At 40.9% G+C, this 24,855-nt stretch overlaps 1 protein-coding gene across 17 annotated transcripts in view; it reads left to right on the top strand.

Annotated features, from left to right (window-relative positions):
* WWP1 (WW domain containing E3 ubiquitin protein ligase 1) overlaps window positions 1-24,855 on the top strand; it is a 156,772-nt gene that overhangs the window by 7,335 nt on the left and 124,582 nt on the right. For 16 of the 17 annotated variants that reach the window (XR_009595095.1, XM_042254512.2, XM_027973247.3 and 13 more), the window contains one exon: window positions 17,671-17,765. The gene's annotated coding sequence lies outside the window, so the exon portion shown is untranslated. Of the gene's footprint in view, window positions 1-17,670; window positions 17,766-18,509; window positions 20,028-24,855 lie in introns of those variants that run through there. The other variant, XM_060393964.1, reaches the window with a different exon arrangement.

Genomic DNA, 24,855 nt, shown 5'->3' with positions numbered 1-24,855 from the left:
AAGCAAACTGACTTGCGTCCTGACTTGAAGTCCAATACTCCTGTCGTACCTTAGCTCCAACTTGCCACGGTGAACCACGCTTTGTGTTTAGTTAGTATGGGGAGGAGAATTAGTCAAATGAGCTTGCTCTGTATAAATTAGGGCATACTTACTTTACCTTAGAAGTAAATAAATTAGATCTTTCTGCTCTTAAAGTCAGTTTAAGAATTAAAGGCATGCATTCCTGCACGTGGGTCAGGAGCTGTAGCTTTAGATTCAGGCACACCTGAGCTCTGTCAGTGATGGTTAACAGGAGTGTTACCTCAGTTTCTTCTTCTGTAAAAGGAAAAAAAAAATATCTTGTGAGTTTTTGTAAGGATTCATTGAAATGTTATTTATAAAGCAGAAAGAAAATGTGGTCCATTGGACATTAGCAGCCCTTGAACCATTTTTACTGCCCTCAATTCATTATTACTAACAAGTTGAATATTTTCTGTGAGCCACTCATTTCTCAAGGACAGATGTAGTTTAGTTTGGAATAGGCAGAGCTGCATGTCAAATCTCACCTCTTAGCTTAAAAAATAAGTTGCAAAAAGGTTAAGAGTAAATCTGAGAAAGATACTGACTCAGCATGGCTGCAGTATATCAGCTGGTGATGGTTTGGCTGTACAGTCTGGGAACAAGAAACTTCACACCGTCATTGGACGAAATACAGGGTGGGTCATAAGTTGTTGAGGTGCAGTCCCTGTATCATGGTTATCTGGTTTACCAACATATTGGTTAAATGTAGGTTCTGTACCTTCAACATCTTGTGGTATGGTCCTAGTGGAGCTCAGAAATCTTCATTTTTAGTAAATACCTCAGATGATTTTGTACAAGTTAGTTTGAGAGCTGTTAGTATAAACTGAATGGATAATTTGGGGTTCTGATTTTCTTTGAGACCATTTTTTAACCTATAGGGTTCAATAAATTGTTGTTCAGTTGCTCGGTCATGTCTGACTCTTCACAGCCCCATGGACTGCAGCACACCAGGCTTCCCTGTCCTTCACCATCTCCCGGAGTCTGCCCAAACTCATGTCCACCGAGTCAGTGATGCCATCCAACCATCTCATCCTCTGTCGTCCCCTTCTCCTCCCGCCTTCTGTCTTTGCAAATGTTGGTTTTTTCCACTGAGTCGGCTCTTTGCATCAGGTGGTCATGGTATTGGAGCTTCATCTTCAGCATCAGCCCTTCCAGTGAATATTCAGGGTTGATTTCCTTTAGGATTGACTGGTTTGATTTCCTTGCAGTCCAAGGGACCCTCAAGAGTCTTCTCCAGCGCCACAGTTTGAAAGCATCAGTTCTTAGGTGCTCAGCCTTTTTTATTGTCCAGCTCTCAGATCTGTACATGACTACTGGAAAAACCATAGCTTTGACTGTACGGACCTTTGTTAGCAAAGTAATGTCTCTGTTTTTTAATATGCTGTTTAGGTTTGTCATAGCTTTTCTTCCAAGGGGCAAACATCTTTTAATCTCATGGTTGCAGTCACTGTGCACGGTGATTTTGGAGCCCGAGAAATACATGTGTATAATGTAAATTCAAGGAGAACTTAGCATCTGAACCTTTCAGATAGTTGTCCGGCTTCCCAAGTAGCTCAGTGGGTGAAGAATCCGCCTGCAGTGCAGAAGGTGAGGGTTTAATCCCTGGTCTGGAAAGATCCCCTGGAGGAGGAAATGGAAACCCACGCCAGTATTTCTGCCTGGAAAATCCCATGGAGAGAGGAGCCTGGTGGGCTATAGTCTGTAGGGTTGCAGAGAGTCGGACACAACTGAAAGACTGAGAATGAGCAAGAAAATTGTCAAGGACTTGGTCCAAGCAACCTATAGAAACCTAATAATAATAATTAGAGTGAGAAGCAGGCAAAGCCTAATACATAGTAAGTACAGTGAGAAGCAGGCAAAACCTAATACATAGTAAGTACAGTGAGAAGCAGGCAAGAGAAGTAACCCTGAAAAGAGGCACCCAGCACGATTCCTTGTTTAAAAAAATTCCCTATATTTCTACAAAATATGTTTTTATGAATGAAAGTATTTCCTTTTTAAAAAATGCCTTAGCTGAAACAGTTAAGTTAGATACTATGATTATTTGTCCAGTAATCTTAACTGCTTTTCCCTTAGTTAAGATAAACTAAGTTACTCAGAAATGGAGATTTTGAATGAAGTGTGTTTAATTTGCAATTTGATCTTTTGGGTAGAAGGTAGTTTGAATGGGGGCCGTGATGTGTCTTTTGTAGAGAAAAGCCATTGCCTCGAATAAGGATATTGATTTGAGAAGAAAGTCATGAGAGAAAGTTTAAATTTTAAATTTATCAATCCAAAAGAAAAAAAACAAAGCCTTGAAGCTTCTTTTGTCTGACTTGTGCTTAGAGCAGTGGTCCTGACGACTTGCATCTGTGTGACTGACCCTCCTCAGTCCTGTGATCCTCTCCCTCCTTGGAACAGCAGGTCTTTACATTGGGGCTGTTCCCGGAAAAACTTAAGCTACGTATCAACCGTATTTTTATCGTCTTAGTACATTTTGTGGTTAAAAAACACGCTAAACCCATGATTCTTTCTAAATTTGAGTGGAAAGGATCAGTGGACATTTGTTTAAGGAGCCTGTTGTTTTTGTCTGTTTCCACTGACTGACCAGTTCTTTGGGAAGCAAAGCGACAGTAAACTCATCTCTTTTTGTCCTTTGAGCTGTGGAATGTGTTGATGTTTAGATGTGACTACCCAGAAAGGAAAGTGTATATCATACTCAGGAATTTCAATGTGCTACATTAGAAATTTTTGGTAATTATAATTTGTTTTAAAAACTTTCATTGTGACTTAATTTTCCTGTGAAGTATTAGCTAAACTGTTTAAGAGCTTAGGCCTTCAAGTTAAACACACCTAGACTTGAGTTCTGGCATTTATTTATTGGTTTGGCTTCCCAGATAGCTCAGCTGGTAAAGAGTCGGCCTGCAATGCAGGAGATCCGGATTCAGTACCTGGGTTGGGAATATCTCCTGGAGAAGGGATAGGCTACCCACTCCAGTATTCTTGCCTGGAAAATCCCCATGGACAGAGGAGCCTGGCGAGCTACATAGTCCATGGTTACAGAGAGTCCGTCATGACTGAGACTAAGCACATGGCACAGTGACCTTGGTGAAGATGGCCTTAGGTTAAGCCCTGGTTTCAGTGTGTGTGAACTGGGTATTCACATGTAGAATGGTAATAGTAATAATACCTATTCGTAGACTTATTGCATGACTTAAACCTGACACTTAGTACTGAGTAAATATTCACTAGGATGGATTTATACCTTGTTTTTGGTGCCAAATGTGTTATAGAAATAATTTTCTTTTAAATTTTAGAAATGTGTTATTACTCCATATTCTCTGTTATATAAAACCCCAGTAAAGTCTTAGGGCAGCACTCTATACTTTCCTTGGCGAATGTTTAGTTACGGATAAATGAGGAGAGTAGATAGTCACACATCTGATCAAATTTTGCTGCCAGATGAGTTCAGGCCAGTTTGGTTTTTGTCACCAAATGAGTTACAAAGTTAAGTTTGTAAGAATGGGGATATCTGAAAGTTCATACTTAGCAGCCTGGTTTAAAATTCCTTGTAAAAAGTAAATTAGCACTGTGTTCTGTTACTGGAGTAGCCGTAAAGCATCTTGGAATCATGTAATCGTAGAGAGTTTAGCGGTACTGTGTACCTCTCAAGTGATTCAGTGTGGTTTTGATCTGATCCTTACTACAGATGTGGGCAGTTTGCTTTGTATCACTTTGCAGCATGGTCATGTGATGGACGTGCTCCTCAACCTGCTCTCCTCTGTACTGTTGTGGAAGATTGGAAATGGCAGAAAAATAATGGAGTTTCTCAGAGTAATTGAGAGTATTACTGGAGTGGTGGTGGCGATGGGAAGATGTTTAGGAAGTTACCAGTTATTAGGCATCTTCTCTGTTTCATTTTGGAAACAATTCCAGTTTCTTAGAGTTAATGTTAACACTTTTCCCCTTCACAAAAAGCCATCTTCATTTTACAGGTAAGAAAACCAAGCCTCAGAGAGGGTGGTGAATACAACCGAGTAGGAGAATTGAAGTCTGGACTCTGCTGACATTACCCAGCATGCTCTTCTCACACTAGGAACTGGCTCTTTGGAACTGGAGAGTTAGCAGACCTCCACGGCTGCTTATCTGCTGGGAACTCGGGAGCCTTCGTGTGTTTAGAGACAGGCAGGCCGTGTTGTGGGGTGAATGGCACTTTGGGTTGTGCTGTCTAGTGACCAGTGCAGGGCAGAGGAGTGCTGGCCTCAGCAGCCGGCCTGGGTGTGGCCTTGACATTAGGAACCTTTCTGTATGTCCCTCGGCGGGTCTCTGAATCACCTCTCAGCCTCAGCTTCGGCCCTGATTGGTGCCTCGGTGCTTTTTGCTGCTTCAGAGCAAATACTGTGTATTTGAAAAATACCAAGCCTTTAACATTTTTGAATTTGGAGGAAAGTTTTATAGGCACATATTATTAAAATGCTGCACTTTGAAAGAAATGACAGATTATTGATGGAAATGTTTGTCATCTTGAAATCTGAGATGTTACATGATGTAATTACATGAAATTTGATCTTTGCAGAGTGAGAATGTTATGTTGCCCTGGATGTTTTTTCCCAGAATACATGGAAATAATTTATTAAACACAGTCCCAGCAATCTACCTTCTTCATTGTTAATGTGTTTATGCTTTTTACACATTCCTTGTTTTAAAATACTTTTTGAGCTTTCAGGGAAAGCATTTTTAGTGACCTAGCTTAAAAGCCCCACAAAACCACCCTATTATAAAGTTGCTTAAGTGATAAAATAGTAAAAGAACAGAACATCAGGTTGATATAGCAGACTGTTCATGTTGAATCTTGGGTTTAGCTCAGCATTTCTTTTTTTACTATCCGTTTTGTAACACAAATGTAGTGAAAGAGCATTGGCTTTGACCCCAGGAGATCTGGGTTCAAAATTCTGACTTTCACCAGTTTTGTAACCCTGTACAGTTTACTTAAATTCCTAAAACCACATTTTCCTTACCTGCTAGAAGAAATAGTAAAGACTGTGAAGGACATTAGAGATAGTTTTTGGGTTTTTTTTTGTTGTTTGTTTGTTTGTTTTTTTTGCAACATAACAGACAAATAATAGGAACCTAATAAATGGTCATTGTGTTTCTTACTATTTTTGGAGTCAGAGACCCGACGATTCAGATTCCAGGTTTAAGATCGGCCGTGTTTCTGTGTCATTTCGGTGCCCCACTCAGGTGCTGCCCAGCTGCCAGTCTCATAGCTGGGCTCTGTCATCTTATTCTTCTGCCCAGGGGGGGATATTTATGAAGCTTTTATTTTAAAGTATTATCTTAAATTGATTCTATAGGTTTAGAACCCAAGTTAAGATGCTGTTATTTGATTTTTCTTTTAATTGACTTTATGCACCACAGGAATGGGAAACCACCCTTCTACTGATACTCACTAAGGTGTAGGGAAAATGACCAACTGCAAACATTTTTCTGCTTGAAAAGCTTTGGTTAAAAAAAAAAAAAAGCTTTGGTAATTTGCCATTACAAGCATAATATTGTGTAAGAAATTGTGCAAATTAGAAACTACGTCATTTGCATTTTGGTGTCGTTTAACTTTGTTGATGGAAATACATTTTAGTATCAATTCTTTTAAAATAGTAGTAGGAATTATCTCTAAATTAAGAATAATTATGAAAAATAAGGTTAGTCAATAAGTAAAAATGTTTTCTTTTTTCATTTTTTGTTTTTAGTATCCTGAAGGAGGGGATGGAGCAGGGAGCTAAGGAAAGATTCTTGTGATAGAAGGAAGGCACAATAATAGTGCTGGAGTCCTGTGTTTTTGTTTTTAAGGACCGTAACTGTTGCCTTGAAAATCAAAATAGTTGCTGCTAAATTTGATGAGTATATTTTCTTCCTCATTAATGTTTTCTAGTGGGTAGAGTACAGACATTTTAATATTCTTTCCTTGAAGTGAAGGAAAACTATTAATGTAGTATTTTGGAAAGTTGGTATAAGATACTCGATTATATTTTTAAAAGGTGCGCTTCCCTGGTGGCTCAGAATGTGTAGTATCTACCTGCAATATAGGAGACCCTGGTTTGATCCCTGGCTTGGGAAGATACCCTGGAGAAAGGAATGGCTACCTACTCCGGTATTCCTACCTGCAGAATTCCCATGGTCATAGGAACCTGGCGGGCTACAGTCCATGGGGTCACAAAGAGTTGGATGGGACTGAGTGACTAACACTTTCTTTTAGAGAGCAATATCACCATCTTGTGGCCTTCTAGAGAATTGTTGCCAATACTGTGAAAACTACAAGCATCAATTAAGTTGTTCTCTGATGTTGGGCAAGGACTCAGTCAAATTTGTGTTCAGTACCTCTTACTATATGTAAGTGGGAGATGGGAGTTAGAAAATAAAATGATTTGTACCGCTTTGAAAAAATCGATATTGGAGGAAAACAACAGTATAAAAATGGAAACGGTTGCAAGTTGAGTTAATGCAAAGATTGTGGATGATTGCTACTCTATTTTCATGAAATAGGCAGTGTTTATAGTCAAGCAGTTCTGAGCTAGAAAAATCTCAATGTGTTCTGTCCTCCATTGCTGAATTAATAAGATTACAAGGCCAGAGAAGTTTTGATGCCCTGTCTCATTCAGTCATTTAGTGAGACTTTATCTCGAGCAGTGTTGGCTAAGCTGGTGACTCTTAGGAGTATTTTCTACATGAATTTTTATATGTAAAAAATGAGTGTTTTCTACATGAATTTTTATCCTTTTTTCCTTCATTTTGGAAGTAGTTTTAAAAGGGAAAAAAAATCAATTTGAGAAGAACTGTACTTCACTTAAGAGAGCACCGAAAAACTAAATAAAGCTATTTGATTTTATGCCTGTAGTTTATAGTTGTTTTTTAAGATTCATTTTGTTGACAGTAAGTATCCAAATATAATTATCTAAATAATATTAAGCACTCCTGTGTGCCAAGCTTTGAGGGAGGCATGGTGAATAGGCCAGGAGTTCTCTGCACTCTTGGAATTTACAGTCTAGAATGAAGTGAGAAAAATAAAGCTGTTTTGATTAACACAAAAGTTTGAAATCAAAGATCCTGGGGGAAAATAGCTATAACTTAGGGTAAAGACTAATATTTACCATGTGTCAGGCACTGCAAAGTGCTTTTGGTATTTTTTTCTCAATGTCACCTGTTTATTTTGGAATTTTGCTTTCGTTTTTGCATATGTATACAAATAAGCTTTTGTGGAAGCTCTGAAATATCTCTGTGGACAGTAGCAGATTGGTACAAAAGTAATTGTGGTTTCAGACCATAAATTTTAAATTGTTTTACTAGGCTCAGACACATCTTTATGAATCAAAATAGGAACCGTTACAATCAACACATTTTTGCTGTTGAGAAGTAAGTTTGTTTATTGCTGTAGCATAAAAATTCATGCTTCAGGATTTAAGAAACTCTTGGAAAGCATTTTCTGCTTCCTGCTGGTTGTGGAAGTGTTTTACCTGCCAAAAGTTGTTGAGATGCTTGAAGAAGTGGTAAGTTGGTTGGTGAGAGGTCAGGTGAATATGACAGATGAGTCAAAACGTCGTAGCCCAGTCGTTCAACTTTTGAAGTGTTGGTTGTGCAACATTCAGTCAGACGTCCTTGTGGAGAGGAATTGGGCCCTTTCTGTTGACCGACGCCGGCTGCAGGCGTTGCAGTTTACAGAGCGTCTCATTGATTTGCTGAGCATACTTTTCAGAAGGAATGGTTTCGCCAGAATTCAGAAAGCTGTAGTGGATCAGACCGGCAGCAGACCAGTGACCACTGACCTTTCCTTGGTGCAAGTTTTGCTTTAAGGAGTGCTTTGGAGCTGCTTCTTGGTTTAACTACTGAGCTGGTCATTGCCTGTTGTTGTATAAAATCACTTTTCATTGCATGTCACAATCTAATGGAGAAATGGTTTATTGTTGTGTAGAATAAGAGAAGATGACCCTTCAAAAATGATGATTTCTTTGATTTTCAGTCAGCTCATGAGGCACCCACTTACTGAGCTTTTTACCTTTCCAGTTTGCTTCAAATGTGGAATGGCCATAGAATGGTCAATGTTGAGTTCTTCGGCAGCTTCTCAGGTGGCTGTAAGAGGGTCAGCTTTCTTCGATGACTGCTCTCATTTGGTTATTGTCCACTTACGATGACCAGCCACTATGATCTTCATCTTCAAGGTTCCCATGTCCTTTGGAAAACTTCTTGAACCACCACTGCACTGTGTGTGTGTTAGCAGTTCCTGGGCCAAATGCATTCATGGTGCAAGTTGTCTCTGCTGTTTTCTGACCCATTTTGAACTCGAATAAAAAAATCACTTGAATTTGCTTTTTGTCTAATATCATTTCTGTAGTCTAGATATCAATTAAATGGCAGGTAACAGTTATTAGCAAAAAAATCATAAAGTGAGAAATGAGCATTAAAATGATGTATAACATAACCACATTTACTGAAGAATGTAATCCATTATCAAATGACAAAGTTCAACAATGCAAAACCACAATTACTTTTGCACCAATGTAATACTAGTGGTCTGGCTCGTACGGGTTTGCTAGGCTCTTGTAACTTGGTCTTGGCACCTCACCAGCACTTACAGCATTTCATTGGGAAAATCTGTACTGTGTTCTAAGTAGCTGTCTTTTCCCCAGACTTTTAGAGTCTGCTTTATGTATAATTTGGGGATTAGCTTATGACTTCTGAATTATTCTGAATAGTTAGGGACAGAAAGTATTGAGTTTCATGAGCTCTTCTCTTGTTAATATATTTTTGGATATTTGAGTATTTAATAAGTCGAATGAACATTTTGGGTAACAATTATCCTCTACTTTTGTATTGAACGTTTTTTTATTGCGACTTTATTGTAGGCTGTGGAGATGCCGTCATGTTGGTAAGGTTGTGCATGGACTTGGTGCTCAGAATTTCCGAGCCAAGATGCGAGGGGCCACAGGTGGTTTATGGTCCCGCCTGTATAGGATTTTAACATTTTAATATAAAAGTGTCAGTTCTATGCTATATAAGTATACTGTTTAACATAGCCACTCTTACCATTTCTACAGGTTAAATATTTTATTCATTGTGAATCTTCATTTAGCACACGTTTTTTGAGTGTGTAGTAAGGGCTGAACAGTGGGCCAGGGGCTGGAATTATAAAGATGAGAATTAATAAATAAATTTCCAGTGTAGTGGGGGTAGATAAAGAAAAACACAGTTACAGTGCTATGTTTGCTTGAGCTGAATCTTGTGGGATGATTAGAAATTACGTAGATGAGCAGTAGGAATAACGTGTAGGAAGTCACTGGTGCCCAGATGTGTCTGTGAGAAGCACTTCGGGCCTGCTGGCCGAGTCCCCTGGCAATTCTGATGTGCAGCTCAGTTGAGGAAAGCTGGTAGTGGATTAGAAATGTGTCATTAGTGAGCTTTGATAAAGAGCTTTTCTTTTTTCTTTCTTTTTTTTTTGGAGAAAACCAGTTATTTTCTCTAGCTGAATTTTAATGAACAGAGGTGGCAGAGACTGTGTGTATACTTAATGCAGCTGAATAACCGCAAATATTATAGTTTGTTAGTAGCTAGAATAGACCTGTTTCTCGTCTAGACCTAAGCTCCAAGCAGTTCTGCCGTGGCTTTACTTGTAAGCGTGAACTGTGAAGGTGGATTGGAAGGAAAGGAAATCACCCGGGGATGGGCACTGCTGCCTGCCTTGAGTTCCTTACCTACCACGTCCCTCGTAAAACAGGGATTGTTGTCTGCATTTATTGACCGTTGTATTCCCCAGTGCCTGAGTGCCTCCATCACCGAGGGACTTGACAGTTAATCCCCTCCTTAACTTTCCAGTTTCAGAGATACCTGCATTTTCACCCATTCTTTTCTCTCTCTAGTCTCAGTTGTAAGGACTATGCTTCTGTCTCTGTGTTAAATCTCAGCCAGTGCTTCTCAGAGATCTTGCCTTAGCAATCATTGTCTTCTCCGTGACGTCAGCATCTTCCTGCCTGAAAGCACATTCAGGTCTCTTCCGTCTGAATGTACAAAGCTGCGCACCCCTCCCTTTAAGACTGCATCTCTTTTGCTTTATTATCAGGCATCTGAAGAGGTTTCTGGATGTTGATTTGCTTCTGAAGCTTGGCCTCTGGGCCTCCCGCTCCAGTAAAATTGCCCTTGCTGAGGGCCTGGTGGCATCCCTGTAGTCTAGTAAACTGTTTTCTCTCTTACGGATCTTACTGGAGTACTTGCTGGGCTGAGCAACTCTTTTTCTCCTTCAAATTCTTAAACTTTTGTTTTTTTTTCAATTCTGTGCACAGTCCACATCTACTGTTCCGCCTTTCAATATTGCTGTTCCCTAGGTGCTATCTGTACTGCTAATTGTATGCCAGTGGCCTTTCCTGCGTGAAAGACCACCTGTCGCAGCAGGTGGCTTCAGTTGGTTCCTGAGCTCCTGCTTATGGGATGTCATGCAAGCATTTACCTCCAGCATCTATTTTCTGAGCTCTGTCTTAATTGGTCAGTAATAATTTTGGGGGGCTTTCGCTCAGTCAGGCTTTAGCCTGGGTTCTGGGAATGAATAAGATAATTTCTGCCCTTGGAGGTAGATACAAGGTTGGAGATAGAAGTAAGAGGGTAGAATAACTGAACATAAATGAGAATTACTAGGAAAGATAAAATAGGGCGAGGGGGTAGAGTTGAAGGAGTGGGGCTCTTTCTGTGCCTGGGCTAACGAGATTCTTTTTGGATGGGTTATATTTGAGTGGAGACCTGAGGCTGAGAAGGTAGCTGAGGGACTGTCAGATGGAGCAGGGAAAACAAAAGTGCAAAGAGGAGGAGAGAGGTGCGAGTTGCAGGGGCAGCAGGCCACATGGAACCAGGTTTGAGTTTGGGTGTTTTGGAGTTAGAATGAGAGACCTTTGGAGACTGAAAGAGCTTTTGCGATGATCCTGCTTTGGAAAGCTCGCTCTGACCCTGGATCGGGGATGGATGTGAGGGCACGCAGGCATAAGACGTGAGAGGAGGAGTCGAGAGGCGGGGCCGGGAGACCACGTGCTGCAGTCTAGGTGAGAAATCATGAAGCTTGGAGAAGAAGGTGATATTGGAGATGGTGAAAAGTAATCTCTTTTATCCCTGCATCTGATTAGTCCACCAGTTATTACAGATTCTGGACTTACTATCTCTGCTGCTTCCTCTGTTTTTAGTCCCTTTCCAGCCTAGCCCACTGTCAGGCTCCCCTCACAACACTGTTAGAGCAGTTCTTCCAGAGTGGGAGTCCTTCCCTGATGAAAATGCACTGGTGCTCAGTGGCTTTCTCAGTACTCTTTAGGGGCAGCTGCTTTCTCGCTCCCTTAAGGGCTCATCTCTTGAGACTCACTCTCCACAAACTTTCCTGAGCGGAATCAGTGATGTATTCACTGTCCATATTGGTGGTCTTCTCTGAGTATGGAAGGGCTTGAGAGCACTCTTTGCTCTTGTATGGACAGCCTGACGAAGGAGTCCTGCACCGCTCATCTCCGCTGTTGACCATCTCTCAAGCCTTTCCAGGCGCCTCATCACTGTCGCACAGAGTCTGACTTAGATGCCCCTCTGCTGCTGCTGTTCAGTCACCAAGGCATGTCTGACTCTTTGTGACCGCGTGGACTGTAGCCCACCATGCTCCTCTGTCCGTGGGATTTCCCAGGTGAGCATACTGGAGTGGGTTGCCGTTGCCTTCTCCAGAGGATCTCCCCAACCCAGGGACTGAACCCACGTCTCCTACGTGGGCAGGCGAATTCTTAACCACTGAGCCGCTGCTCCTGGGGAAGCCCGCCCTTGCTCTGTATTTCTGCTATATTCTCTGCACCGCCCTGTCAGCTTGACGCTGCTAACTGCCTTGTCTGTTTTTACGGCTAAATTATAAACTCACGGAGGGCAAAGAGCATATCAGAGATGAGTTTTGTATTCCCAGTGTCTAACATACTACCTGAAAACATGCATTAGTAGATTTATGTGCTGAATGACTTAATTCAGAAGTGTTAAAAGATGCCTACTTTGATTATTGATTTGATTATTGATACCTACTTTGATTATCAGATACCTGCTACCTGCTTTGTTTACTGATCAGCTCTGTTTCGTCCCATGGCGAACTGATTGTCTTTTACTGGAAAAGTTAGAGGCCTGAGTCAGGATTTCATTAGGGAGCGCGTGGAGGCCTGGTCCGTGTTTATTGAGTGGATCTCTGTCTGACGGTGCAGAGAGCTGCAGGAGAGAGTGGGTGTGGGGTGGCCGTTTGGTCTCGGAAGGAGAGGGAGATGTTTCAGCAGAGGGTGAGGCGGCAGCCAAACTTCACGGGTGCAGAAGTGAGCAGAAGGTGAGAAGGTTGGCTGTGCCTTTAAGAGGTTATTTGATCAAAGCATTTGGTTTTTCTTCTTAGTGTCTTCCTGTTTTTTTAAATAAGCCTCAGGTCAATTTGAGGGCCGAAAAGAAGAGGGTATAAATGGGAGGAGAGAGTATATTTAGGAGGTGAATGATGTGTAGGTACTCAGTCACTTTGGAAAGGAAGGTAGTCTTCATTTTCAGAGACTCAATACTAGGACAGGGTATTGCATAATATATTTTTATAAGAGTCTCCCTCAGAAATTATTTAAAATAAGGTAGATGGAGTGATTGACTCAGAATGCCAAAGAGTTGAGTTTAAAAGCAACCTCACTCACTGTTCAGAAAAATTTATTGATAGAATTGCAATAAGCAAGATTATATTTTTCTATAAATGCTTTTTCATTGTTTTATATTTAATGTTTTCCTGTTTTATGTGCTTAATAATTTAGTATTTATATATCACGTTATAATTCACAAAGTCCTGATATAATAATAGTAATTTCTCCTAAGACATCTGCTGCTGAGAGAGGTTAAGTTACTTGTTGAAGGTTATGTCAGTTTATATATATATTAAGCCTTTGTAAGCCAGACACTTTTCTTAGCCATTTGTCAATATTAACTCATTTAATCCTCTTAATAAATCTATGAGGTAGGTACCATTATTTTATAGATATAAAAACTGAGGCAGTGTAGGGTAAGGGAGCTTGCCAGTAGTGGAACCAGGATTTGAACCTAGACAATCTGGCTGCAGAATTTACTCTCTCAACTATTGTTATGCTGTCTCTTAGTAAATGTGGGTGCAGAAGTTCAGATTCAGACTTGCCTCTGGTAAGTGATAGTTTATTTTCAATTGTTGTTACTCTCTTCCTCCTACTCCCACCCACATCAGCCAGACTAAAGGACTTCTGTTAGTGAAAGTTTACTTGTTGACAGGATCTGAGTTGGGTTTCTTCTAACTTCTAACGTTACTAGATGTTGAGAGTTTTATATTGTTTGCTATAAAATGTAGTTTTGTTTTGTTTTTTACTAACCTCTGACTTGGCATCTGGTCCCATCACTTCATGGGAAATAGATGTGGAAACAGTGTCAGACTTTATTTTTTTGGGCTCCAGAATCACTGCAGATGGTGATTGCAGCCATGAAATTAAAAGACGCTTACTCCTTGGAAGGAAAGTTATGGCCAACCTAGATATTAAAAAAGCAGAGATATTACCTTGCCAACAAAGGTCCGTCTAGTCATGGCTGTGGTTTTTCCTGTGGTCATGTATGGATGTGAGAGTTGGACTGTGAAGAAGGCTGAGCACCAAAGAATTCATGCTTTTGAACTGTGGTGCTGGAGAAGACTCTTGAGAGTCCCTTGGACTGCAAGGAGATCCAACCAGTCCATTCTAAAGGAGATCAGCCCTGGGTGTTCACTGGAAGGACTGAGGCTGAGGCTGAAACTCCAGTACTTTGGCTACCTCACCAAAGAGCTGACTCATTGGAAAAGACCCTGATGCTGGGAGGGATTGGGGGCAGGAGGAGAAGGGGACGACAGAGGATGAGATGGCTGGATGGCATCACCGACTCAATGCACATAAGTTCGGGTGAACTCCGAGAGTTGATGATGGACACAAGGAGGCCTGGTGTGCTGCGATTCATGGGGTCGCAGAGTCGGACACAACTGAGCAACTGAACTGAATAGAACTGACTTGGGAAAGGGCAGAACTCAGTATTTCTGTCAGCTCCAAATGGAAATATCTTTGATATTTGATCTCTCAACTGGCCTTTACTTTTTGTGTGTTGTAGTTACTGCTAGCTTAGCCTCTAGTGTAAAGTAAAAGCATTAGTCGCTCAGTCTTGTCTGACTCTTTGCAACCCGGTGGATTGTAGCCCTCCATGGCTCCTCCATCCATGGGATTCTCCAGGCAAGAATCCTGGAGTGCGTAGCCTTTCTCTTCTCCAGGGTATCTTCCCCACCCCGGGAGCAAACCTAAGTCTCCTGCATTGCAGGCGCATTCTTTACTTCCTGGTCTGAACCACCAGGAAGTACAAAGTCTGTTGTTGATTATTAATTGCTTTTTTGGGGAAGGAATTTGCATTCTGTACTGACAGGAAGATCTTGTAAATTTTGCTGACTTGAAGTTTAGTGAGTAAAGTTGTAGGAAATAAACTAGGAAATAAATTGCAGGGAATTAATGGGCAGTAGGTATAAGGGTGTGTGTCGTGATAATTTGAGGAGGCGTAAGGTTAAATTCAGCGAGGCTTTTGACTGTTACAGCAAGGGAAATGCAGTAACAATACAAGTATTTGAAGATTTGAGAAAGAAAAGAAATTTTTATTAATTAGGTAACTGACTGAGTGGGTTGGTTACACAGAGTGAGCTGAGAGCATGATGGTCGCATAGTGTGAAAAGCTGAAACTGGGTGGAGATAAATAATGAGAGTTGGATATTAGTACAGACTTAAGGAATTTGACATTTTGAAGATAAATACATTTTCATCATTAAAAAAAAAACACCTCCTGTGTTCTTCCCATAAACTGGCATGTATTGGGCGCTAAAATAAACTTTGACATTTACTGCAAGTACAGAAGGGTGGAAGGCAGATGCGGAAAGGTGGAAGAGAGGAAGTTGTGATTATTAGATCCTATGATGAAATAGGCACTGTCAGATGAAAGACAAAGCACCCAGACTACAGTCGGAGGATAAAAAGTTCTGTGGATGCCGGTCTTTGTTAGTCCACTGTCTGGCAGATACTGCAAGTCTCTTCCAGGCACCGTAGTTGCACGGGTCAAAGGCGTTATTCCTTTTCCCTCAGTGGCACTTGCAGATGATCAGGAGGGTGAAATTCCTCTGCTTTGCTTTTAAAGGATTAATCAGTGAAGTTTATACAGAGAGGTTAGTGTGGACAAGTAAATTTTTAAGAAATCATCTAGGTTCTATCCCAAATAATTAAAAGTACACATTGAGACCTCAGCACCAAGTTTATTTGAAGGTAGAGGAAAAGGCACAGTGGTTGAGGGCTCCTGGGAAGAAAGCCCTGTAGAAAATAGAGAAGAAATGCAGACACAGACATAGAGAACAGACTTACGACAACGGAGGGTGACGGAGGAAGGGGGCGGGGGGACGTATGGAGAGAGTAACATGGACACACACATCGCCACATGTGAAATAGATAGCCAGTGGGAATTTGCTCTATGACTCCGGGAGCATGGGGCTCGGTCACATGAGAGCGGTGGGATGGCGAGGGAGGTTCCGGAGGGAGGGGACACACGTGTACCATGTTGATATTTGGCAGAAACCAAGGCTGTAAAGCAATTATCCTTCAATTAAAAATAAGTAAATTTTTAAAAATTAAAATTCAACTCAATAAAAAGAGAATAATGTTAATGTTGCAGTGTTAACATTTGAAATGGTTGTACTTAGCCTGTTTCCTTGAGATGGGAATGTGAATGTGTAACTGGGAAGTGCTGTGCAGCCGTAGGTAGGGGTGCTCTCGGCCGGCGGGGAGCTGGGGGTCCGAGGGGCTCGAGTTCCGTGGACAGGCGCTGAAGAGGCAGTGCAGTGCTGGACGCAGCTCCCGGAGCCCGGCACGGGGTTGCCCCTGCCGTCTGGCGATATGTAGTCCAGATAAAATGGATCTTTCCTTTCTGAATATTTCGGTCCTACAGAAACTGTAAAACCTGACGGAAGTGTGCTTTATTATATCAGGATTCTACTAGTGAAATATTCTTGAGATACATCCAAAAGCTATCTCTGCAGTTAGAGCATTGCATTGTTTCTTAAGGTTACCCTTTAGGCTCCCCATGTACCCAGGACTGAGACGTGCCCAAGAAGCAGGACTCAGCCTGGATGGTCTGTCTATCTTTGCCACATTCATGGAGTTTTAAATTTTGTGTTTTAAATTTTAATTCATTGTTAAAATTCATTGAGTTTTAAATTTTGTTGCCTAAATGGCTTTTTAACCTTTCAAGTTCCACGTCCATTGGACTAACTTTATCAACTGGTATATACCATCCTGTCTTGTTGCTGGGATGTTACCTGTGTATTATCATCCTCAAACTAGAGTACCAGTGTGGAAACAGGGACCACTTTTGTGTCCTTGCCATACCCACTTTAATAGACTAGGCAGTCACTAAGTATATTTATTAATTGATCCAGGCAGATGGATACATGATATTTCTCTGGCTTTTCTAATCCGTAATGCTGTACATAGTATGCAAAATGAATCAGATCTGTTGGATTTTTTTTTTTTTTAATTTTGCTTCTGACTCAAGAATGACGTCTTAAAGTAAGCAGGCAATTAAGATATATTTTCTGAGTGAGGTGTTGATAGGTCTGTAATCTTGGAGGACTGGAAATGTCGTTTATTATCTACATTCAGGACTCTCGCTGTTCTTTGCAGTTGAATAGTAATGAGCTCTTACACAACTCTGATATTTTTAAAGGATTGAACTGCACATAATCAGCTTACATATAATTGGCCATATATGTTATGACCTAAATTAATTTGGACGAGTAACCAATTCACTCAAAAGTTTGTTAAAACTCTGACTTTGTTTTTTTCTTTTGCCACGACTGGTCACACAGCTGTTTCAGTGGCAGAATTGGAAATGAAATTCAAATAGTCTGACTGCAGAATTGGCCCTTGAAAACTCTACGTCATGTTGTCTTCCACAATTTGTTTCTCTTCTGTTCTCTATCCTGGTTATGGCTCCGTTGTCCACCCAGATAGCAAAGTGGGACATTTTAGTTGTGTGGAATCCTCCTTCCTTCTAAGACTCAGCTATCCGTAATCATCTGTCAGAGATCTTACATGTATGCTGAGCTTTCTCCTTCTCATAGCCAGTGCTCTGGTTCAGATAAACTTGTTACTTTAAATCTGGACCCATTTCTACTGAAGTATTCTTCTAAAATGCAGTTCTTGTTATGGAAACCTATCAGTCTTACCTTCAGGATGAGCTTTAAACTTTAAACTGCTGTGCTTTATTTTGGATACCATATGAACTATCCCATAGGGTTCTTTATAGTTTAGATTACTGTTTGCCTGTGGGCCTCCTCCCTTTGCGTCAGTCTTACGAACAGTCCTCTGAATGCTCCGTGTTTTCTGTGACTCATTACTGAAGAATTGCACTCTAACACACGGTTTATTCCAAGGTTTCTTTCTCTGTGAACCTCTTCCTGACTGAGTCGCCCACTTTCTCTCGTGTGCCCCAGATGTAGTGGTTGCCGTTTTGCATCTGTTTTAGTAACTGTCACGCTGAAAGCTGTTTTTCTGTTTATAGGTTGTCTCCTCACTAGACTATGAGCTCCGTGGAAGAAGGAATCGTGTCTTACTCATCTTTATATCTCCAGTATCTAGAAAGGTTCCTGGTACAAAGTAAGTGATTAACTAAGACTATATTTAGCAGTTAAGCTCCAGACCTGTTGAGAGTTAAGTATACCTATGTAGACTGAGAATGCATTGTCATAAAAACTATGGTTGTGGACTTTTAACACTTCTGAGCCATAGTACCTCCCTACTAACATAATGTTACGGTAATGCTCATATTAAAGAATGTAACTGAAACCATACTCACAGAAAACTAGTTAATCTAATCACACTAGGACGACAGCCTTGCCTAACTCAGTGAAACCAAGCCAAGCCTGCAGGGCAACCCAAGACGGGTGGGTCATGGTGGAGAGGTCTGACAGAATGTGGTCTACTGGAGAAGGGAATGGCAAGCCACTTCAGTATTCTTGCCTTGAGAACCCCATGAATAGTATGAAAAGGCAAAATGATAGGATACCAAAAGAGGAACTCCTCAGGTCATTCAGTTCAGTTCAGTTCAGTCACTCAGTCCTGTCCGACATTTTGCGACCCCATGAATCGCAGCATGCCAGGCCTCCCTGTCCATCACCATCTGCCGGAGTTCACCCAGACTCATGTCCATCGAATCCATGATGCCATCCAGCCATCCCATCCTTGGTCATCCCCTTCGCCTCCTGCCCCCAATCCCTCCCAGCATCAGAGTCTTTTCCAGTGAGTCAACTCTTAGCATGAGGTGGCCAACGTACTGGAGCTTCAGCTTTAGCGTCATTCCTTCCAAAGAAATCCCAGGGTTGATCTCCTTCAGAATGGACTGGCTGGATCTCCTTGCAGTCCAAGGGACTCTCAAGAGTCTTCTCCAACACCACAGTTCAAACGCATCAATTCTTCGGCGCTCAATATGCCACCAAATTTGGAAAACTCAGCAGTGGCCACAGGACTGGAAAAGGTCAGTTTTCATTCCAATCCCAAAGAAAGGCAATGCAAAAGAATGCTCAAACTATCGCACAATTGCACTCATCTCACATGCTAGTAAAGTAATGCTCAAAATTCTCCAAGCCAGGCTTCAGCAATACGTGAACCGTGAACTCCCTGATGTTCAAGCTGGTTTTAGAAAAGGCAGAGGAACCAGAGATCAAATCGCCAACATCTGCTGGATCATGCAAAAAGCAAGAGAGTTCCAGAAAAACATCTATTTCTGCTTTATTGACTATGCCAAAGCCTTTGACTGTGTGGATCACAAGAAACTGTGGAAAATTCTTCAAGAGATGGGAATACCAGAATACCAGACCACCTGACCTGCCTCTTGAGAAATCTGTATGCAGGTCAGGAAGCAACAGTTAGAACTGGACATGGAACAACAGACTGGTTTCAAATCGGAAAAGGAGTACGTCAAGGCTGTATATTGTCAGCCTGCTTATTTAACTTCTATGCAGAGTACATCATGAGAAACGCTGGACTGGAAGAAACACAAGCTGGAATCAAGATTGCCGGGAGAAATATCAATAACCTCAGATATGCAGATGACACCACCCTTATGGCAGAAAGTGAAGAGGAACTAAAAAGCCTCTTGATGAAAGTGAAAGAGGAGAGTGAAAAATTTGGCTTAAAGCTCAACATTCAGAAAACGAAGATCATGGCATCTGGTCCCATCAGTTCATGGGAAATAGATGGGGAAACAGTGGAAACAGTGTCAGACTTTATTTTTTGGGCTCCAAAATCACCGCAGATGGTGACTGCAGCCATGAAATTAAAAGACGCTTACTCCTTGGAAGAAAAGTGATGACCAACCTAGATGGTATATTCAAAAGCAGAGACATTACTTTGCCAACTAAGGTCCGTCTAGTCAAGGCTATGGTTTTTCCAGTGGTCATGTATGGATGTGAGAGTTGGACTATGAAGAAAGCTGAGCACAGAAGAATTCATGCTTTTGAACTGTGGTGTTGGAGAAGATTCTTGAGAGTCCCTTGGACTGCAAGGAGATCCAACCAGTCGATTCTGAAGGAGATCAGGCCTGGGATTTCTTTGGAAGGAATGATGCTAAAGCTGAAACTCCAGTACTTTGGCCACCTCATGCGAAGAGTTGACTCATTGGAAAAGACTCTGATGCTGGGAGGGATTGGGGGCAGGAGGAGAAGGGGATGACAGAGGATGAGATGGCTGGATGGCATCATGGACTCGATGGACATGAGTCTGAGTGAACTCCGGGAGATGGTGATGGACAGGGAGGCCTGGAGTGCTGTGATTCATGGGGTCACAGAGTTGGACACGACTGAGCGACTGAACTGAAAGACTCTATATAGATACAGAAGCAACCTAAGTGTCCATCAGCAGGTAAGTAGATTAAGACGATATGATGGGTGTGTGTGCGTGTATGTGTACAATGGGGTATACATTTTAAGCGGCCATAAAAAGAAATGAAATTTTGCCATTTGTATCAGCAGGTGAACTTGGAGGGTATTATGCTCAGTGAAATAAGTCAGACAAAGACATACTGTATGATATCACTTATATGTGGAATCTAAAAAAATAACCAACTAGTGAATGTAACAGAAAAGAAAGACTCAGAGATACAGAGAATGAATTAGTGGTTACTGGTGTTGACAGGGAAGGAGGAGGGGCAATATAAAGATAGGAGATTTAGAGGTATCAACTATTATGTATAAAATAAGCTACACGGATATATCTGTACACATGGGAATACAGCCACTATTTTAAAATGATTATAAATGGAGCATAATCTTTAAAAATTATGAAACTATACTGTACATCTATAACTTACATAATATTGCACATCAGCTATACTTCAGTAAAAAATTCATAAAATAAAATTAAAAAAAAAATTCATTATCACATTAAAAAATTATGTATGTAGCAGTACTTTACGTGTATTTTAAGTGCGTGCCTGCTAAGTCACTTCAGTTGTGTTTGACTCTTTGCAACTTTATGGACTGTAGCCTGCGAGGCTCCTCTGTCCATGGGCTTCCCCAGCAAGAATACTGGAGGGTTGTCATTCCCTCTTCCAGGGGATCTTCCCGACCCAGGGATCAAAACTTTGTGTCTTAGGTCTCCTGCATTCCCAGGCACATACCAGGCATTTACCACTAGCACCCCCTGGGACGCCCTTAAGTGCCATGCAACTTTGTTATTAAATGAAATATGAAAGCTAATTGTTGAAGTAGATGATTTTGTTTGCTGTGTATCTTGCCTGTTAAGGCAAAGTAGTACTATTTTTGAACCATTTTTATCACTTGAAGTTTAAATTTTCAGTTACTGGTGACTAGAGGCATGCACTCTAGAGTCCAAGGACTGGTCTGTATAGAACAAAGGGAGGAATAGCTCGGGGGTGGAAATCTGGGTACAGAAAAAGTTTTAAGCAGTTAGCGCGAACAGTCTTTTGCCTAGTTGGCAGTTTCACAGTCTGCACAGCGTTTTAAACTTTACAATTCTTTTTAAATAACTCTTCCTCAGTCTTTATCCTCAGCAGTGACCTTTTGGTCTAATTCACTAATAAAGTCCCTCAATTTTCTTTTAATCTACCTCCAGATTAATTCATATCTTCACTTATCCTTCGATCCCTCATTTACTGTTCAGGGGAAGAAGTACCTCCTTTTTCTTGGAAGACTAATTACACACCCTCTGTGGGAACGCTGTGGCTTTTCCTGGTTTGCCATATCAGGCTGCAGGCGTACTCCCTACCTCATCTGATGAATTAATGATCGACACTTTTCTGTGTCTATTTGCTTCTCATCATGTACTTTTTACACTTTTTAAAATTCTGTAATTTGAACATGCCAGTTCTGGATTGTGTTAATATACGGAAGTTAATAATAAAAGCAAACCTTTGGGAACCACAGTTACTCTGCTCAGAACTGGGTCAGTACCAACACAGTTAAAGAGCTGCCTGTGAGTACCTCTGTTACCTACATTCCTGCCCTTCCCCAACCCCTGAAGTAACTGCCATTTTCAATTTTTTTTAAATTATCTTTAAAAAAAAATAGTATTACCACAGATATGTTTCTTTATTTTGAATTTAATATTATGTTTAGAGTCTTTTTAAAGCTTGCACAAATGATTTTTTTAAGAAAAGTCTAGTTTATAAACAGATCTTTATATTTCAATGAAAATATCCAAGCATCATAAAAGAATGATAGAAAAGGCTCAGTGCATATTCAAATTTATAACAAAATAGCCATGGAGACTTATTTTTGTATGATGTGGATATTGCTGTACCATATATAAAAGAAAGCTCCTTACTCAGAGTGCAGAAGTATAGCCAGATGTATCTCCACACAGTGGTTTCTTGAATTTGTGAAGAATGTTTCAGTTAGATTGATAGCTTAGATTCATAGCATCCTCCTTGAAGAGTGGTGACTGTCGTTTGCTTGCCCTTTGCACCTCAGCAGTTCCTCAGTGGGCCTCAGTCAGTTGTTCATACTGATCACGTAAGCTCTTGAGACACAGGATCCACAGTGTTCCCATGTTTCTGGGTTTTTTTCCGTTGTGTAATTGTAGCATTTTCAGAATACATAGCAAAAGATGAGGCTATGGTAACTGCGAAAAGAATTCATTTCTTCTTTGTCATTAAGAATTGGAAGTCTTCCTTGATGCTCAGTGTAGAACATTAAGTCTTGGAGGTGGGACTCAGTGAAAGAAAGATGTTACTGCTTTGAACTCCTGTTTGTCTGTTTTCATTTACTATTACGTTTTCTAAGATCCATTCATGTTGTTGCCTACAGCTATAGTTCATTCATTCTCACTACTGTATAATGTTCCATTGTGTATTAGCCTAATTCTTTTAACCATTTTTCTGCCAGTGAACATTTGAGCATATTGGTGATGGCTTTTATTATGAAGAATGCTTAAATTTGGAACAAGTATCAGTGCAAAATTTTTGTAGTATGTACCTAGAATTGTTCATTCAATTCAGTTCAGTCGCTCAGTCGTATCCAACTCTTTGCGACCCCATGAATCACAGCACTCCAGGCCTCCCTGTCCATCACCATCTCCCGGAGTTCATTCAAACTCATGTCCATCGAGTCCGTGATGCCATCCAGCCATCTCACCCTCTGTCGTCCCCTCTTCCTCCTGCCCCCAATCCCTCCCAGCGTCAGGGTCTTTTCCAATGAGTCAACTCTTCGCATGAGGTGGCCAAAGTACTGGAGTTTCAGCTTTAGCATCATTCCTTCCAAAGAAATCCCAGGGCTGATCTCCTTCAGAATCGACTGGTTGGATCTTGCAGTCCAAGGGACTCTCAAGAGTCTTCTCCAACACCACAGTTCAAAAGCATGAATTCTTCTGTGCTCAGCTTTCTTCATAGTCCAACTCTCACATCCATACATGACCACTGGAAAAACCATAGCCTTGACTAGACGGACCTTTGTTGGCAAAGTAATGTCTCTGCTTTTGAATATGCTATCTAGGTTGGTCATCACTTTTCTTCCAAGGAGTAAGCGTCTTTTAATTTCATGGCTGCAGTCACCATCTGCAGTGATTTTAGAGGCCCCCCAAATAAAGTCTGACACTGTTTCCACTGTTTCCCATCTATTTCCCATGAAGTGATGGGACCAGATGCCATGATCTTCGTTTTCTGAATGTTGAGCTTTATGCCAACTTTTTCGCTCTCCTCTTTCACTTTCATCAAGAGGCTTTTTAGTTCCTCTTCACTTTCTGCCATAAGGGTGGTGTCATCTGCATATCTGAGGTTATTGATATTTCTCCGGGCAATCTTGATTCCAGCTTGTGTTTCTTCCAGCCCAGTGTTTCTCATGATGTACTCTGCATAGAAGTTAAATAAGCAGGGTGACCATATACAGCCTTGACGTACTCCTTTTCCTATTTGGAACCAGTCTTTTGTTCCATGTCCAGTTCTAACTGTTGCTTCCTGACCTGCATACAGATTTCTCAAGAGGCAGGTCAGGTGGTCTGGTATTCCCATCTGTCGAAGAAGTTTCCACAGTTTCTTGTGATCCACATAGTCAAAGGCTTTGGCATAGTCAATAAAGCAGAAATAGATATTTTTCTGGAACTCTCTTGCTTTTTCCATGATCCAGTGGATGTTGGCAATTTGATCTCTGGTTCCTCTGCCCTTTCTGAAACCAGCTTGAACATCTGGAAGTTCATGGTTCATGTATTGCTGAAGCCTGGCTTGGAGAATTGTGAGCATTACTTTACTAGCATGTGAGATGAGTGCAATTGTGCGGTAGTTTGAGCATTCTTTGGCCTTGCCTTTCTTTGCGATTGGAATGAAAACTGACTTTTTCCAGTCCTGTGGCCACTGCTGAGTTTTCCAAATTTGCTGGCATATTGAGTGCAGCACTTTCACAGCATCCTCTTTCAGGATTTGAAATAGCTCAACTGGAATTCCATCACCTCCACTAGCTTTGTTTGTAGTGATGCTTTCTAAGGCCCACTTGACTTCACATTCCTGGATGTCTGGCTCTAGGTCATACCATCATGATTATCTTTAAGGACATGCAAATGATTGGCTTTATAAAATAATGCCAAGTTGTTTTCCAACAAGTTTACCAAATTTAATACCTACCAGCAGTTTAAGGTTTGCCAGTTTAAACAACTAGTAGCAGTGTGTAAAGAGTCACCACTGCCCCACCTTTTTTTCTTTCCATTATTTAGGTCAAAATTCCTAGTCTTTACCATTCTTGTGAGTTTGAAAATAGCATCTCTTGTGGTCTTAACTAGTATTTCTCTGATGAATAATTGAGATTCTGTATTTCTTAGAAATACATCTTGGCCAGACAAGTTTCCATGTCTATAAAATTTCTATTCAGTTTGTTTTCTTTTCCCCACATTTGCTTACTGTTTTATTTTTTTTTTAACTTTTTTGTCAAGGTTCTTACATAGTTTAATTACTAACGTTTATTCAGTTTTACATTTTGTAAATATCTCCCAGTTTGTGGCTTGTCTTTTAGCAGTTTGTTTTTAATGATGTTTTATGCTAAATAGAAGTTCTCAGTTTCTACACAGTGAAAATATTCATTCTTTTCTTCTTTGGTTAGTATGCTTTAGAAACCTTTCTTTTTGGGAGAACTCAAAACAATAGTGTAATTTCTTTTAAAACTTTGTCTTTCATATTAATATCACTAGTCTGTCTTCAGTTGATTTTGTATACAGTGTGAGGTAGGAATCCAGTCTAATTCTTCCA

The sequence above is a fragment of the Ovis aries genome, chromosome 9 (assembly GCF_016772045.2).
Source record: "Ovis aries strain OAR_USU_Benz2616 breed Rambouillet chromosome 9, ARS-UI_Ramb_v3.0, whole genome shotgun sequence".
Lineage (NCBI taxonomy): Eukaryota > Metazoa > Chordata > Mammalia > Artiodactyla > Bovidae > Ovis > Ovis aries.
Note: the sequence above shows the minus strand (reverse complement) of the source record. Positions and strands in the feature narration are given on the sequence as shown.